Genomic DNA, 19,321 nt, shown 5'->3' with positions numbered 1-19,321 from the left:
CGTCATTGTAAATAAGAATTTGTTCTTAACTGACTTGCCTAGTTAAATTAATAAAATCAATCTACACATAATGACAAAGGGAAAACAGGTTTTTAGAAGTGTTTGCAAATTTATAAAATAAAAACAGAAATACCTTATTTGCTATGAGTCGAAATTGAGCTCAGGTGCACACTGTTTCCGTTGATCATCCTTGAAATGTTTCTACAACTTGATTGGAATCCACCTGTGATAAATTAAATTCATTGGACATGATTTGGAAAGACACACACCTGTCTATGTGTCACGGAGGCTCTCCGCACTGCTAAAGCTAACTCTCTCTCCTCTGCTCTCATCCTTCTAGACCTATCTGCTGCCTTTGATACCGTGAACCATCAGATCCTCCTCTCCACCCTCTCCGAGCTGGGCATCTCCGGCACCGCGCACGCTTGGATTGCATCCTACCTGACAGGTCGCTCCTACCAGGTGGCGTGGCGAGAATCTGTCTCCGCACCACGTGCTCTCACCACTGGTGTCCCCCAGGGCTCTGTTCTTGGCCCACTCCTATTCTCGCTATACACCAAGTCACTTGGCTCTGTCATATCCTCACATGGTCTCTCATATCATTGCTATGCAGATGACACACAATTAATCTTCTCCTTTCCCCCTTCTGACAACCAGGTGGCGAATCGCATCTCTGCATGTCTGGCAGACATATCAGTGTGGATGACGGATCACCACCTCAAGCTGAACCTCGGCAAGACGGAGCTGCTCTTCCTCCCGGGGAAGGACTGCCCGTTCCATGATCTCGCCATCACGGTTGACAACTCCCTTGTGTCCTCCTCCCAGAGTGCTAAGAGCCTTGGCGTGACCCTGGACAACACCCTGTCGTTCTCCACCAACATCAAGGCGGTGACCCGATCCTGTAGGTTCATGCTCTACAACATTCGCAGAGTACGACCCTGCCTCACACAGGAAGCGGCGCAGGTCCTAATCCAGGCACTTGTCATCTCCCGTCTGGATTATTGCAACTCGCTGTTGGCTGGGCTCCCTGCCTATGCCATTAAACCCCTACAACTCATCCAGAACGCCGCAGCCCGTCTGGTGTTCAACCTTCCCAAGTTCTCTCACGTCACCCCGCTCCTCCGCTCTCTCCACTGGCTTCCAGTCGAAGCTCGCATCCGCTACAAGACCATGGTGCTTGCCTACGGAGCTGTGAGGGGAACGGCACCTCCGTACCTTCAGGCTCTGATCAGGCCCTACACCCAAACAAGGGCGCTCCGTTCATCCACCTCTGGCCTGCTCGCCTCCCTACCTCTGAGGAAGCACAGTTCCCGCTCAGCCCAGTCAAAACTGTTCGCTGCTCTGGCACCCCAATGGTGGAACAAGCTCCCTCACGACGCCAGGACAGCGGAGTTAATCACCACCTTCCGGAGACACCTGAAACCCCACCTCTTCAAGGAATACCTGGGATAGGATAAAGTAATCCTTCTAACCCCCCCTTAAAAGATTTAGATGCACTATTGTAAAGTGGTTGTTCCACTGGATATTATAAGGTGAATGCACCAATTTGTAAGTCGCTCTGGATAAGAGCATCTGCTAAATGACTAAAATGTAAATGTAAATGTATATAAGGTCCCGCAGTTGACAGTGCATGTCAGAGCAAAAACCAAGCCATGAGGTCGAAGGAATTGTCCGTAGAGCTCCGAGACAGGATTGGGTCGAGGAACAGATCTGGGGAAGGGTGGCAGCATCATGAAAAAAATATTTTATCCATTTTAGAATAAGCCTGTAACATAACAAAATGTGGAAAAGTCAAGGGGTCTGAATACTTTCCGAATACACTAAGTGAATTTGTCCCAATACTTTGGGTCCCCTAAAATGGGGGGACTATTTTCCAAAAGTGCTGTAATTTCTAAACGGTTCTCCCGATATGGATGAAAATATCTTCAAATTAAAGATGACAGTCTGCATGTTAACCTCGTCATCACTGTTTGATTTCAAATCCAAACTTTTGAAGTATAGTCCCAAGAAATACAGAGGGCACTGTACAGTATATCTCACAACATAATTATAGGCCTGCCTTACATATACTTCTCTGTGGCTTCATACATACAGGTTATGGTAGGATCTCCTTGCATTGTCTGGTCACTGGGCCATCTGTTAGACATAGTTAGGTGAGATAAGCATTCACATTTGAACAGTATGTAGTCTACTGTGTTGTGTCATTTTACTCATAATGTACAACACTACTAACCTTGTTGCGATGAGATGCCTGTTCCCTATGACAGTAACATAATGATGTACATTAATGAATCTGTCTGATCAGTCCTGATTATGTGGTATCTATTACATAAGCATGTTTTATATAGGTTCACATACTCTTTGCTTTCAGAGAGAGGAGACAGGTGATACAGCATATGAACACTACAAGTAGAATTATGGACCCGATCACGGCCATCCATATGATGATGTACTCAGTCACCATATCTGTGACAGGAGAAGTAAAGAGTGTTTGACCAAATGGATGAATGATCTCAATGAGAAATGTATAGAACATTTCTCCTGTAATCTTTCTTAATTAACTGTGTTCCACAACACCACCATGACATTTGCTGGGGTTCGAGAGTATATAAATGAAAGTATCACAATGAGGAAACAATGTTTTGTGTCCATTCCAAATGTATTCAAATTGCAAAACGTGCAGCATTTAGATCTGGGGAAAATATTTCCCTTATGTGCTTAATACTCAGTCTTTTATTACCGGTGCCTATTCAAATCACACAGAAAGCATCCCTAATGCTTAATGACAAAACAACCAAGAGACAGAATATTCAAGAGAAACATACTGTACCCGCATCTGTTTAATTGTAGTTCAAGAGAGACTATAGATAATTGTTATTCCAGCCAAAAGTACAATACAATAAATAGTTGTGAAAGTAAATTATTTGACATTTGATTATAGGGTACAATAATATTATTGCTAATAATACGTAGCTCACACAAGGTACCAGCACATTAATTGGATCATGGTTAAGAGTTGTTTTAAGGTCCCAAACCTGTCACCTGTTATAAATAACTCAGAGTGAGAAGTGAAACAGGATATATGGAAATGAGAGATGCTTTCAGGACGAAGGCAAGGAGTGCTTTCAGACATGCTTTTATCAATAAATATACCCAAGAGCATTTGGCTGACTCAGACAATGCCACAGTAGTACAAGGGTGAAACACTGATCAAATGTATGGTGTCTCCTTTAATGGTAAAACAGTAGCTCCCACCTATCACCCTCTTGTGATGGTGCTTCATTTCATATACAACGATCATACCTATAGCTCTAACATGCTCCAAGTGCAGGTTTAGATAAAGACTGATCTGGTTGGGCCTAGTCTATCACGACTCGGGATAAGACCCAGATGCAGACAGTTCGAATCACAGATGTTTATTGACCAAACAGAGGGCAGGCAAAAGACAGGTCAAGGGCAGGCAGAGGTCCATAATCCAGGGCAGTGTCAGACAGGTTTGATATAGTCTCTCCTAACGTCTGTGACAAAAAGGATACGTCTGTCAGGAGCATATGGGATATGAGAGTTATGTAAATGTGACATTTCGTTCTGTGTTTCTGAGATTACTTTGGGCCGAATCAGGCCTACTGTAACTAGCAGGAACCATTTGTAATTGGAAATCATTTTTAAAGGATTCCAGTGTGAATGATCTACTTGAAATGTGATTGCATTAATGCAATTCTATTTTGGGTTTCATTTGCCTCTAGTTAAAGCTTTGCACATAAATGTGAAAATGCATGGGTGAAGAATGAGTTCCAAACAGAACCACCATGTTAGCTTGCAAATCAAGAGTCCTTTTGTATTGCTTTCCTCTAACAGTTAGTGAAGTGGTTTATTAAGAATGTTCTGCAATACAGAGAAACGGAATCAATATAAAAAAACTATTTTTATCTCTGTGGTTTTCTCATTTTACACACACAACTTTTAAATGACATATTGACTTATAAATCAAGAAAGCTGTTCATTTACACATTTATCAAGTATACATGTTGAAATTAATCTTATCCTAAAACCTCTGCACATCTATTTATAGCCCAGTAAGATAATACCATTAATCTGAGAGGAACTGATGTTTACAGACTACAGGAAGACATGGTGTCCACAGAGTAGAAGATATGTAAATCAAGCAGGGTGATATTATTATTATTTTTTGTAAGTGCATCACCAGGTTGAAGGAAAGGCACGTAAGTTAACTATGAGAAAAACTAAACTTTTCTTCAAGACAGACTGTCTTTCTTATTCTATTATTCTGCTAAGAGGGCGTAGTCTCCAGTCATTGCAAACTTGATCTTGGTGCACCCAGGTCCAGCTTGGTTACCGGTAAATGTCACAGTAGTATAAAGCAGACTTGCTCGGTCACTGGTAGATGTTGCTGTAGCATATTGCAGACTAGTGTCCTCTTCCTGTAAGAGAGAACGCAAGTCACTTCGAGTTATGTGCAGCTGGGGTTGCCATTGGCAGTATATTGCTAGGTTTTGTGATCTGATCAATGCATGTGGTATGGGGAGTAAAATTCAAAGTTCAAACCGTATTATTGAAAGTGGAAGTCAAGTGCATATTAGCCTACTTCACATTGCACTTATTCAATCCAACTCACCTCATCCCTTGGCAGTGGTGTAAAGTACTTAAGTAAAAATACTACTTAAGTCGTTTTTGGGAGTATCTGTACTTAACTATTTATATTTTTGACAACTTTTATTTTTATTTCACTACATTCCTAAAGAAAATAATGTACTTTTTACTTCATACATTTTCCCTGACACCCAAAAGTACTTCTTAGATTTTGACAGGAAAATGGTCCAATTCACACACTTATTAAAAGAACATCCCTGGTCATCCCTACTGCCTCTGATCTGGCGGACTCACTAAACACATGCTTTGTTTGTAAATTAATATCAGAGGGTTGTAGTGTACCCCTGGCTATTCGTAAATAAAAACAAAAAATAAGAAAATTATGCTGTCTGCTTTGCATAATATAATTTGAAATTATTAATACTTTTACTTTTGATACTTAAGTACATTTTAGCAATTCCATTTACTTTTGATACTTAAGTACATTTAAAACCAAATACTTTTCGACTTTTACTCAAGTATTATCTTACTGGGTGACTTTCACTTTTACCTGTGTCATTTTCTATTAAGGTAACTTTACTTTGAAGTATAACTTTGGACTACTTTTTCCACCACTGTCCCTTGGTCTTGTGTTGACAGAATCTGTTTCAAATGAGAGAATGATTGAAAATAAAACACTGATCAAAGAAAGGCAGTAGTGGTTTAGTCAGCCCACATACTCACGGACACAAGGTGGGGTGTTGTCTTCCTGCGCAAGTGGGCTTCTGTCGAGACAATGCAGTACATTCAGACGGATATACACTGAGTGTACAAAACTTTATTTCCATGACATACTGTAGACTGAGCAGGTGAATCCAGGTGAAGGCTATTTATCCCTTATTGATGTCACCTGTTAAATCCACTTCAATCAGTGTAGATGAAGGGGAGGAGACATCTTAAATAATCCTTTTTAAGCCTTGAGACAATTGAGACATGGATTGTGTGTGTGCCATTCAGAGGGTGAATGGGCAAGACAAAATATTTAAGTGCCTTTGAACGGTGTATGGTAGTAGGTGCCAGGCACACCAGGTTCAGTGTGTCAAGAACTGCAACGCTGCTGGGTTCTACACGCTCAACAGTTTCCTGTGTGTATCAAGAATGGTCCACCACCCAAAGGACATCCGGCCAACGGCAGCCCAGTGGTTAAAACAGGTCATTGATGAAAGAGGACAAAGGAGCCTGACACGAATTGTTCAGAGCAACAGACGGGCTACAGTTAGTCAACTGACAGTCCAGTACAACATTGGTGCCCGAAGTCCCATAAAAGAATGCACAACTCGTTGTAGCTTGACACTAATGGGGTATGACAGCCGATGGCCTTACAGAGTATCACTTCTTTCAGCAAAAAAAAAAAACCAAACAAGAAACTGCAATTGCAGTGGGCTAAGGAACAAAAACACTGGACACAGGAGGATTGGAAAAACATTGTCTGGTCTGATGAATCCCGGCTCCTGCTTCACACTACTGGGAGAAAACCACATGAGTACATGCATTCATTCATCATGCCGTGTGTCAACATCACAGGCTGCTGGTGGTGTGATGGTTTGGGGTGTGTTTATTATGGCACACATTGGGCACCTTGATAAAGGTGGAGCAACGTTTAAATGCCACAGGATATCTGAACATTATTGCCAATCAGGTGCATCCCTTCATGGCAGCAGTGTATCCATCTGCAAATGAATTTTTCAGCAGGGTAATGCCCCATGCCACAAGGCTATATTTATTTTACCTTTATTTAACTAGGCAAGTCAGTTAAAAACAAATTCTTATTTTCAATGACAGCCTAGGAACAGTGGGTTAACTGCCTTGTTCAGGGGCAGAACAGATTTTTACCTTATCAGCTCGGGGATTCGAACTTGCAACCTTTTGGTTACTAGTCCAACTCTAACCACTAGGCTACGCTGCCGCCCCAATATTGCCCCATGCCACAAGGCAAGGATTGTCCAGCAATGGTCCCACAAACATGACAGTGAATTCAGCTTACTGCTGTGGCCTGCCCAGTCACCAGATCTCAATCCAATTGAGTATCTGTGGGATGTTGATGGACCGAGCCATTCGGGGTAGAGATCCAGTACCAGCCAACTTGACACAACTGTGGGAGGCTTTGGAGGTAACATGGGCCAGCAACCCTGTGGAACGCTTTCAGTACCTTGTAGAATCCATGCCCTGATGGCTGTTCTGAGGGCAAAAGGGGGTGCAACTCAATATTAGGAAGGTGTTCCTAAGGTTTTGTACACTCAGTTTTATTAATGTGCATAAATATTGGAAACATAATGGTAGTTTAAAATAAATAAACAATTCTTAACCAGTATTTGCAGGCCAGCCTAGAAACCCTTCTAGAGATAGAGAGAGATAATTTGGCAATTCTGAAAATAATTTAAAGTAGCCTTTGGAACAAAATATCAGTGGGATATGAGTAGGCCTATCTGAAGGCATGCACCACGCTTGCGTTGGAGGACACACAGCACAGACCAAGATAGCAGAATGAGTAAAAGGACACAAACTGAAAAATGGTTAGTGAATGATTCTGTAGCTAGAATGTTCATGCAAATAGACCTTACTAAGAGTGACCATCAAAATACTAAGAGTTAAGGAGTTGAGATATTTTAGGAACTAAACAATACCTGTACATTTACTAGCAACAGAATCCTACACTGTAAACCAATGTTACTCACCTTCTCCTTCGGTTGTTGTATTGCTGACTGCCATCTCCTCTCCAGGAGGGATGGAACTGAAAACTGGGGAGGAAATGTTGGTTCCAGGAGGATTTACAACTGAAATAAATAAAATATTGAAATATGTCCAACAGTAATTTATCACTCTTGTAATACAGTAATAGATTAACAGAGTATTGTCATGTTAAAATGTCTGAGCAATTTATAGGATCTAGTCCTCCTCAACATCTATGGGGATACTGAGGCTGTGATGTGACAATATCTTCATCCTTTTCGACCAGCTCTACAGCACATGTGATGAAGATATCTCCAGTACTGGTCCTCTTCATCAACAGCTCCTCTTCCACCACTCTCCCCACACAGACATTGTGTGTGTAGGGTTGTTTTATAAAGTGTGAGGCATTATTGTTCAGGTAAAAGTTGCCATGTTTGGCCCCACATCAAAGAGTGAGGTATTTCCCTTCCTTTTGCACAGACTCGGATTTCCAAGGAGATCTGTTTGTGAATTGTGAAGGTAATATATGAAGTCAATTAATGAAATCCTAGGGAAAAGGTGCCGTCTGTTTAATGCTAACTAAACAAGTGCTTTGGAGTACAGTAAAACAGTCACTCACTGCTCACATTGTCTTCGAGAATAACTACGTTTTGAGAAGATTGTCTCTTTGTCCATTCTGTAGAATAGCACATCTCAGATCGATTTCAGTATTGTTCCACTTTTTGAACTCATTCCAGAACAATGTGAATTGGTAAACACTGGAATGGACTTCCTTTATAGATGTGGTGGTCTTTGTAGAAGTCGCACTCAGTGCCTTCTTTTGACTCACAGCATACTACAACAGGAAGGTATAGCTACAGTGCATTTGGAAAGTGTTTAGACCCCTTGACTTTCTCCACATTTTTTTACGTTACAGCCTTATTATAAAATGGATTAAAACTTATTTTCCTCATCAATCTACACACAATAACTCATAATGACAAAAAAGTTATTCAGACCCTTTATTCAGTACTTTGAAGAAGCACTTTTGGCAGCGATTTCAGCCTCAAGTCTTCTTGGGTATGACACTACAAGCTTGGCACAGCTGTATTTGGGGAGCTAGTCTGAGGTCATGAGCGCTCTGGAGCAGCTTTTCATCAAGAATCTCTCTGTACTTTGCTACGTTCATCTTTGCCTCGATCCTGACTAGTCTCCCAGTCCCTGCCACTGAAAAACATCCCCACAGCATGATGCTGCCACCACCATGCTTCACCGTAGGGATGTTGTCAGGATTCCTATAGACGTGATGCTTGGCATTCAGACCAAAGAGTTCAATCTTGGTTTCATCAGACCAGAGAATCTTGTTTCTCATGGTCTGAAACTCCTTTAGGTGCCTTTGGAAAACTCCAAGCGGGCTGTCATGTGCCTTTTTACTGAGGAGTGGCTTCCGTCTGGCCACTCTACCATAAAGGCCTGATTGGTGGGGTGCTGCAGAGATGGTTGCCCTTCTGGAAGGTTCTCCCATCTCCACAGAGGAACTCTGGAGCTCTGTCAGATTGACCATCGGGTTCTTGGTCACCTCCCTGACCAACGCCCTTCTCCTCCGATTGCTCAGTTTGGCCGGATGGCCAGCTCTAGGAGGAGTCTTGGTGGTTCTAATCTTCTTCCATTTAAGAATGATGGAGGCCGCTGTGTTCTTGGGTACCTTCAATGCTGCAGACATTTTTTAATAGCCTTCCCCAGATCTGTACCTCGAAACAATCCTGCCTCGGAGCTGTACGGACAATTCCTTCGACCTCATGGCTTGGTTTTTGCTCTGACATGCACTGTCAACTGTGGGACCTTATGTAGAGAGGTGTGTGCCTTTCCAAATCATGTCCAATCAATTGAATTTACCATAGGTGGACTCCAATCAAGTTGTAGAAACATCAAGGATGTTCAATGGAAACAGGATGAACCTGAGCTCAATTTCGAGTCTCATAGGAAAGGGTCTGAATACTTAAGGAGTTTCTATTTTTATATTTAATACATATTTTATTTTTTAATTTTTTTAATTTTAAAAACAGTTTTTGGCTTTGTCATTATGGGGTATTGTGTGTAGATTGATGACATTTTTTTTTAATCAATTTTACAATGAGGCTGTAACTTAAGAAAATGTGGAAAAAGTGAAGGCGTCTGAATACTTTCCGAATGCACTGTAGGTATTTTAGACGTCTTTTCAGAGTCATTTTGCTTACTGGGACTACTCTATTTTTTGGGGCCACAATTGTTTGGTCTTGCCTAGGTCGACAGAACGGCAAGGACCGGTCCTGAGGTCCAAACTCCTATTGTGACAAATTGTGTATGAAAGAAATGGTGTATGAAAGATATCTCCAATATCATTCCACAACTAATGTTGTTTGACATGATGTAATACATTCCTGACTAACATTTTCTTACTGCATCACTGGCCACAATTTTAACATGGAAAACAGGAAGATATCGTAAAGAAGGCATTTCAGTTAACATGTCAACATAAAATACACACTATACACTCTTAATATATTGATGGAAATAAAAAACAGAGCCATATTTTCCACTTTCTGCCATCAACTATTGAGATTCTGACTTGAGAGCAGATCTGTGCTTAGGACACAGGACAGCCCAAAGAGGATATGGTGACTGTGGGCAGGTCTGAAGTCACATTGAATAACATTTCTTTTTTCATTATCCACTAAATTGCTGCCCATGCAATGAACCCTCAATACGGCTTACGAAAAATATAGATGAACAGTAAAGTGATAGCTGGAGAAGGCACTTTAACTTGTCAAAGATGATTTATTGCATCCAACCTCTTGGTTAGACACTTTATTCAGGTGGCTAATGTATATCGAAAAGAGACAATTGATTGATCCCTGGTGGGGGAGACCAAGGATATTTCTAGGCAACCTTTACCATTGTGGATTTATTCAGCAGTTGAACAAATGAGTTCCCAAGTCTTGATGTTCCACCTAACATTTCAGTTTCCACATTTAGGGGCCCTGTAGTTTCCAATACCAAAACAACAATACAATGCTAATTTCAGTGGCCATCATTTGAAAATTAGGATCTCAAAATCAGTACATGGATTCATAGACCTAATAGACCCCTTCTCATTGGACAAAATGAAATATAAACTACCAGAAACTGCTGGTAGAGGGGCAGACCTATTGTCTATACATTATATGGTTGTCTGTAAAAGTGGGTATCTATGGAAATTTTAAGAAATGGGTCTCTATCTGGCTATATGTGATTTGGGTTAACTAGTTTGGAGGTAGGCCTATCTGGTCCTTGAGGGCCCCTTTATACTAGCATCATTACTGAAAATATCGAAGAAAGAAAGTGGTGGGTTGAAATGTGAAGAAGTAGGTATGACATTTGCAAATTGCAAATAGTGATATAAAGCATTACTTATACGGTGATAGGTGATTGGTAATTACAATGTGTAATTACACATACCACTAACAGGTTTAAGTTTGTGGGAAGACTATAATTTCTGGGAAGGCCTACCAGTCACAGCCTTGTAGCTATTCTCGCCTGCTCTAGCTCTTGACCACAACCACACTGCACTCATACTTCTGCAAGAAATATCCTGCAGACAATGTTTCTGAGAAGTCGTTTGTCAGAGATGTGCTTGACATGATGTGCTGAAAGCTTTTGGGGCTTTATTGCCCCCTAGCCCCCTCTAGGGGCTAGGGGGCAGTATTTTCACGGCCAGATGAAAAACATACCCCAATTTAAACAGGTTACTACTCCGGCCCAGAAAATATACTGCTCAAAAAAATAAAGGGAACACTTAAACAACACATCCTAGATCTGAATGAAATAAATAATCTTATTAAATACTTTTTTTCTGTACATAGTTGAATGTGCTGACAACATGGGCATGCTCCTGATGAGGTGGCGGATGGTCTCCTGAGGGATCTCCTCCCAGACCTGGACTAAAGCATCCGCCAACTCCTGGACAGTCTGTGGTGCAACGTGACGTTGGTGGATGGAGCGAGACATGTCCCAGATGTGCTCAATTGGATTCAGGTCTGGGGAACGGGCGGGCCAGTCCATAGCATCAATTCCTTCCTCTTGCAGGAACTGCTGACACACTCCAGTCACATGAGGTCTAGCATTGTCTTGCATTAGGAGGAACCCAGGGCCAATCGCACCAGCATATGGTCTCACAAGGGGTCTGAGGATCTCATCTCGGTACCTAATGGCAGTCAGGCTACCTCTGACGAGCACATGGAGGGCTGTGCGGCCCCCCAAAGAAATGCCACCCCACACCATGACTGACCCACCGCCAAACCGGTCATGCTGGAGGATGTTGCAGGCAGCAGAACGTTCTCCACGGCGTCTCCAGACTCTGTCACGTGCTCAGTGTGAACCTGCTTTCATCTGTGAAGAGCACAGGGCGCCAGTGGCGAATTTGCCAATCTTGGTGTTCTCTGGCAAATGCCAAACGTCCTGCACGGTGTTGGGCTGTAAGCACAACCCCCAGCTGTGGACGTCGGGCCCTCATACCACCCTCATGGAGTCTGTTTCTGACCGTTTGAGCAGACACATGCACATTTGTGGCCTGCTGGAGGTCATTTTGCAGGGCTCTGGCAGTGCTTCTCCTGCTCCTCCTTGCACAAAGGCGGAGGTAGCGGTCCTGCTGCTGGGTTGTTGCCCTCCTACGGCCTCCTCCACGTCTCCTGATGTACTGGCCTGTCTCCTGGTAGCGCCTCCATGCTCTGGACACTACGCTGACAGACACAGCAAACCTTCTTGCAACAGCTCGCATTGATGTGCCATCCTGGATGAGCTGCACTACCTGATCCACTTGTGTGGGTTGTAGACTCCGTCTCATGCTACCACTAGAGTGAAAGCACCGCCAGCATTCAAAAGTGACCAAAACATCAGCCAGGAAGCATAGGAACTGAGAAGTGGTCTGTGGTCCCCACCTGCAGAACCACTCCTTTATTGGGGGTGTCTTGCTAATTGCCTATAATTTCCACCTGTTGTCTATTCCATTTGCACAACAGCATGTGAAATGTATTGTCAATCAGTGTTGCTTCCTAAGTGGACAGTTTGATTTCACAGAAGTGTGATTGTCTTGGAGTTACATTGTGTTGTTTAAGTGTTCCCTTTATTTTTTTGAGCAGTGTAAAATATGCATATTATTAGTAGATTTGGATAGAAAACACTCGAAGTTTCTAACTGTTTGAATGGTGTCTCTAAGTATAACAGAACTCGTATGGCAGGCAAAAACCTGAGAAAATACAAGCAGGAAATGAAAATGTTGTACTGTACTATTTTCAAGTCATTGGTAATAAAACAGTGACAAAGGATTCATTTTGCACTTCCTATGGCTTCCACTAGATGTCAACGATCTTTATAAAGTTGTTTGAAGCGTCTGATGAACAGAGACCGAATGAGAAGGAAGGGAAGTTGACGTCCCTGGGAGGTCGTCACTTCATTATTGCGCGCACATGCACGTTCATGTGAGGCGAGACATTTTTCAAAACTTGTTTCAAGACACAGGAGAGGTCTGGTTGAAATATTACTGATGTTTCACGTTAATAATGGACCAAAAGATTGATGCTAAACAACGTTTGACATGTTTGAATGAACGTAAATAGATTTCTTTTTTGACTTTGTCGTGACTTTTCCCTCCCATTGAGTAGCCTACCGAACGCACTAACACGGAACAGCATGGAGTTATTTGGACATAAATTATGAACTTCATCGAAAAAAAAAATAACATTTGTTGTGGACCTGAGATTCCTGGAAGTGCCTTCTGATGAAGATTATTAAAGGTAAGGGGATATTGCTAATGTTATTGATGGTTTTAGATGATTCCAACATAGCGGCTAGCTGTATAGCCTAGTGTATTTTTCTGACCAGAGAACTCAGATTATTGCAAAGTATGCTTTCCCAGTAAAGTTATTTTGAAACCTGTCAATGCGGTTGCATTCAGAATGCAACCGTTATTCTTTGAATAACAGTTTAATACTTTAACCACGTTTTATGAGTATTTTTTTGTAAATTTACTGGCAGTTTTGGGGGAGACATTTTCTCAACGACACGCGCCGATGTAAAATGCTGTTTTTGGATATAAATATTTACTTGATAGAACAAAAATGCATGTATTGTCTAACATAATGTCCTAGGAGTGTCATCTGATAAAGACTGTCAAAGGTTAGTGCATCATTTTAGCTGGTTCTCTGCTTTTGGTGACGCCTGTCCTTGAATTGAAAATGGATGTGTGTACTTTTTTGGCTATGTACTCTCCTAACATAATCTAACTATGCTTTCGCCGTAAAGCCTCTGAAAATCGGACAATGTGGTTCGATTAAGGAGATGTTTATCTTTTAAATGGTGTAAAATAGTTGATTGTTAGAGAAATTGAAATTATTAGATTGATGTTTTGAATTTCCCGCCTTGCTAGCAATCCCGTCAGTGGGATTAGGTTACCCTCGATCCCCAAGAGGAAAGAAACTGTTTACGTTTTTTTGTTCGACTCTGGAAATATACAAGTGTGAGTGAAAGATCAGTACATCCCCTGTGGTCACTTCTACAGGACAAACAGAATAAGCACAAACACACAGGCGTCATGAGACAGACAGTTTAACTATACTGTGTTTCAGATCAAACTAGTGGTTAGAGTACACCCCTGTCGTTACCATTACCCTTCTCCATTTTCTACTGAACCTCTGAAATATCTACCTGTGTGGCAGATAGCTGAGCATTGGACCAGTAACCAAAAGGTGGCTGGTTTGAATATCTGAGCCAACAAGGTGAAACATCTGTCGATGTGCAAGGCACTTAACCCTGCTGTACTACTGTGGCTGACCCTGTAAAACAACACGTTTCACTGCACCTACCCTGTGTGGGACAATAAAAAAAACTTTGTTGCTTCTCTAACTCGCACAATCATTTATCCACATCAACTGGGCAATAAAGGTACCAACCATCAAACAATAATGTTGCCCAACAACTCAGTGATCCCTTGTGGTTGTGCCCATTTCTTCCTCCATATCCCAACATCCTCCAGGAGGGAGAAAAAAAGCCCCTCAACTGCCTGATAGCTGGAATGATGTAACGTCAGGACAACAGAACCACACACCAGCATAAAATTGTAATGCTGTAATATAATACATGTATTTTATATATTCAAAAACATAATTATATATTTAAAACCGCACAGAATAGGAAAATGTTCAAACTACTCTACATAATTATCAGGGATACCTCTGTAAATTGATAATATCTTTAACCCTTTGCACATCTATTTCTTGCCCAGTAAGATATTACACCATTCATCTGAGGGGAACAGATGACATCAGGCTACAGGAAGAGCAGTGTGGCAGTTATGCAAATCAGGAAACAGATAAATTATGTGGAGGAAGTTCAACAACAGGTGGAAGTACAGGCACACTTGAACTAGTACCACCCAGCACTGACACGTCATTGACTTTAGCATAGTCAATCATACACAGTCCCAACTCGCCTCATCCCCATGTTCCGACTGCCTTGTTGAAATGATGAAGCATTTGCATCTGTTTCAAATGAGATAAAAGGTTCAATGTACAGTAGGGGGGGTGAAATGCAAGTGCTGAGGTTGAGGTGATATGGAGAATTATTTAAGATACTGTTTGAAGAGGTAGGGTTTTAGATGTTTTCAGAACATGGGCAAGGACTCTGTTGTCCTAGCTTCAGCTCCAGAATGAGGGTGCCAGGACAGAAAAGAGCTTGGACTGTGCTGAGTGGGAGCTGCCCTCCCATACGGGTGGGCGGGCCAATAGACCTGAGGTGGCAGAATTGAGTGCTTGGGTTGGGGTGTAGGGTTTGAGCATAGCCTGAAGGTAGGGAGGGGCAGTTCCTCTTGCTGTTCTGTAGGTAAGCTCCATGGTCTTGTTGTGGATGCGAGCTTCGACTGGAAGCCAGTGGAGTGTGCGGAGGAGCAGGGTGACATGAGAGAACTTGGGAAGGTTGAAAACCAGGCAGGCTGCAGTGTTCCCGATAAGTTCCAGGGGTTTGATGGCACAAGCGGGGAGCCCAGCCAACAGCGAGTTGCAGTAGTCCAGACAGGAGAGGAAAAGGGCCTGGATTAGGACCTGCGCTGCGACATGTGTGAGGTAGGGTCGTACTCTATGGATGTTGTAGAGCATGACCCTGTAGGAGTGGGTTATTGCTTTGATGTTTGCAGAGAACGACAGGGTGTTGTCCAGGGTCACACCAAGGTTCTTTGCACTCTGGGAGGGCACACTGGAGTTTAACTGATGAAGAGGTCTTGGAGTGGGCAGGCCTTCCCCGGGAGAAAGAGCAGTTCCGTCTTATCGAGGTTGAGCTTGAGGTGGTGGTCTGACATTCAAGTTGAGATATCTGCTAGGCACGCAGAGATACATGACGGCACCTGGGTGTCAGAAGGGGGGAATGATAAAAGTAGTTGCGTGTCATCTGCATAGCAATGATAGGAGAAACCATGTCAGGATATGACAGAGCCGAGTGACTTGGTGTATAGAGAGAAGAGGAGAGGGCCTAGAACCCTGGGGGACACCAGTAGTGAGAGTACGTGGTGCAGATACAGATCCTCTCCACGTCACTTGGTAGGAGCGGTCTGCCAGTTAGGATACAATCCAAGAGTGTGCAGCGCCTGAGACACCTAGCCTGAGAGCGTGGAGAGAAGGATCTGATGGTTCACGGTGTCAAAGGCAGTGGATAGATCTAGGATGATAAGAACAGAGGAGAGAGTCAGCTTTGGCAGTAAGGAGAGCCTCCATGACACAGAAAAGAGAAGTCTCGGTTGAGTGACCTGTCTTGAAGCCTGACTGATGAAGAAGATCTCTGTGCAGTCAACGCTTGGCATTGCGCATGGTGATCTTAGGCTTGTGTGCGGCTGCTCGGCCATGGAAACCCATTTCATGAAGCTCCCGACGAACAGTTCTTGTGCTGACGTTGCTTCCAGAGGTAGTTTGGAACTCAATAGTGAGTGTTGCAACCGAGGACAGACAATTTTCATGCGCTACACACTTCAACACTCAGCGGGTCTGTTCTGTGAGCTTGTGTGACCTACCACCTCGTGGCTTAGCTGTTGTTACTCCTAGACGTTTCCACGTCACAATAACAGCACTTACAGTTGACCGGGGCAGAAAGTTGATGAACTGACATGTTGGAAAGCATGGCAAGACTAACAGATATGGCAGACTGAACATAGCAGAGCAGATAAAGTAAAATTCAATATCTGTAAGTTAGATATTAGCACTTCACATACTGGTGGGTAATAATCTGGATAACAAAACAAATCATAAGGCTAGAGAAATGAATCGACAAATATTACGAAAACAAGCAACACCCAAAGACTCCTCGAAAGACACATACGATTTAAGCTTTTCACCACCGGGAATGGTAAGGGTGGAAACCGATCTGTTAAAACCGATAAATGGCAGACAAACTGGGCATACTTGAATTAGTCAGTAAAGATATAAAGGAGATGAGATGAGTGACGAAAAAGCTGTGACAATGGAGAATAAAAGAAACAAGCTAAAAGGGACAGTCAATAAGATTAAAGTTAATTAACTTTAAAAGGAGAACATCTTTCTGAGAGAAGCCTTACTTGACATATAGACTAAATCCACGAGAGCCAATCTGGTACTTACTGGTATCCAAGAGAAAAAGGAGAAGTTCCTGAGGGTGTAGTGAGGGAGATCCTTATTTTAGTGCATCAGATCCTGAGCGAAGCTGTCGACAAAATCCAAATCGAACGCGTACACCGTTTCGGACAGAGAGGACAGAGATATGAGTGCCCAGTCATTGTCAAATGTGCTTTCTTTAAATAGAAAATAATGGTTGAAAGCCTGGGTAAAAGAATTGCTGGCACGAAAATAGGCATGAATTATCAATTTCCGAAGGAAATTGCAGAATGGCCAAAGCTCTGTACCCAATCTTCAAGGAGAATAGATTAAAAGGGAAACGTGTAGTTCTCGTAGTTGATAAACTTTATATTGATAACCAAATGTTCTGAGACAGAAAGACTACTCCATGGCTATTCTAAATATTACAAAGTTCCAATAAAGGAGTCGAATAATGTAATACCCTGTAACGGCCGTCGTCTGTGGAAGTAGGGGACCAAAGCGCAGCGTGGTGAGTGTTCATATTCAATTAATAGAAACACTTCAACCAAACCACGAACGACAGCCTACAGTTCTGCTACGTACAAAACTAAACAGAAAATAATCACCCACAAACCCCAAAGTCAAAACAGGCTGCCTATGTATGACTCTCAATCAGGAACAACGATCTACAGCTGTTCCTGATTGAGAGCCACACACGACCAACCAAAGAAACAAACCAACATAGAAAAATAAACATAGAACGCCCACCCATGTAACACCCTGGCCTAACAAAATAGAGAACTAAAAACCCCTCTCTATGGCCAGGGCGTTACATACCCGATACTAGCCATGGTAGGGATTGTAATAAAAAAAATATAGAAAAGTAATAAAATACAACAATTGTTAAAGAAATAAACTACAACTAAACTACACCATTCTAGATAGGGAATGTTGGAAAATAATTAGAATTAGACTTTCCATTTACAGTATTTCATGAATTGATAAGACAGCATTAGAAGAAAGGATGATTAGCGAAATAATACATCTTAAAATATAAGGAACTGGAACACAGAAGTACTCAATCACCATGGTAGAGATAAAACACAGCAAATAGAGGACATAGAAGGCACAGTATGTGGGTATGTGAAGATGTATTGTGATGGAAGGTGGGGTGTCTGTTTTTGTGTTTAGAATAGCGTGGAGTTAAGTGAGTGAAAAAGGATAACGGTTGCAAATCTCAGAGCCCATTGTCACGCCTGCTCCCCCTCCAACTCTCTGGCGCTCAAGGGTGCCAGCCTGCCCTTCATTACGCACACCTGTCTCCATCATTACACGCAGCTGCGCAATATTGGACTCACCTGGACTCCATTACCATTACCCTTATATATCTGTCTGTTCCTCAGTTGGTTACTCGTGTCAGCATTATAGTCGTTGATGTCGTTAGTTTTCCCCTGTCCAGACACTGTTCTTGTTCCTGTCTGTTGTTTATTACATGTTCACTCCCTGTACTTGCTTCTCATCTCCAGCATCTGTCCTTACACCCATGTGTGTTTGTGAGCAGGGGTTGTGAGAGAGAGCTTTCAATTTTGTGCAGATATATTTTGAAATAAAATACAAATAGTTTATTTATTTATTGTTCTATCATGATGGATAGGTCCCCAACCCTATACCCTAGATACCCACGAGAGCGACCCATACACTAAGGAGAAGTCCTTATCTGTTTTATGGGCCTAGCCTATACACAGTCAAATCAGAAAGATGAATGCGGTCAGAGACCTACTAAAGTAGCACCAGCCCCTCAAGATTCTGAGCCTTCCTGGCAGGGTTGGTCCTGCAACGCCCAAGCCCCATGATGGGAGTACATAATATTCAAGGAAATTCTCAAAGCTGTTAATGAGAAACTTGACGACGTTGTACCTAGCCTGTGGGGATTCCGGTGGGGTGCACCCACCCAGGTAGTGCCAGTGCTGGCAACACTAGCTGCAGTAACCCATGGTGAGGGGGTCACACTCGGACAGAGAGGGGGCATATTATTGTGGCCCTGGTGGTACAAAATAATCAAAGGTCTGACTGCACAGAGACGCTTTGGAAAATGGTCACAATGGGGGACCAGCGTGTGTTTCAGAGGAATAGGGTGAATCTGATTTCCATCACCTAGGACTTGACGACGGTTAATCAAAACTCCCAATTTTTGCACATTTTTGCTCAATTTTGCATGCCTTCTCAAACAGCTGCAACTGTATATGCATTTGTAAATCAAGTCCTTTCTTTAGATGGGCTCTGGAATGGAACAACTGTTGAGCATTTGAGTTTATGGTTGTTTGTGGGGGAAAGGGGTTGAGTGTGTGTGAGTGTGTGTGTGTGGGGGTATCCCATAACTGTTGCTAGGGAGTAAAGATGTTAGGGACAATATA

At 42.6% G+C, this 19,321-nt stretch overlaps 1 long non-coding RNA gene across 1 annotated transcript; it reads right to left on the bottom strand.

Annotated features, from left to right (window-relative positions):
• Positions 1 to 4,053: 4,053 nt before the first annotated feature.
• Positions 4,054 to 17,523, bottom strand: LOC106563374 (uncharacterized). Its single transcript, XR_001319242.3, has 5 exons — positions 17,389 to 17,523; positions 16,953 to 17,034; positions 7,326 to 7,424; positions 5,335 to 5,375; positions 4,054 to 4,442 (listed from the first exon to the last, which is right to left on the bottom strand). It is a non-coding gene; the product is annotated as an uncharacterized LOC106563374 (long non-coding RNA).
• Positions 17,524 to 19,321: the final 1,798 nt, after the last annotated feature.

The sequence above is a fragment of the Salmo salar genome, chromosome 11 (genome assembly GCF_965601325.2).
Source record: "Salmo salar chromosome 11, fSalSal1, whole genome shotgun sequence".
NCBI lineage: Eukaryota > Metazoa > Chordata > Actinopteri > Salmoniformes > Salmonidae > Salmo > Salmo salar.
Note: the sequence above shows the minus strand (reverse complement) of the source record. Positions and strands in the feature narration are given on the sequence as shown.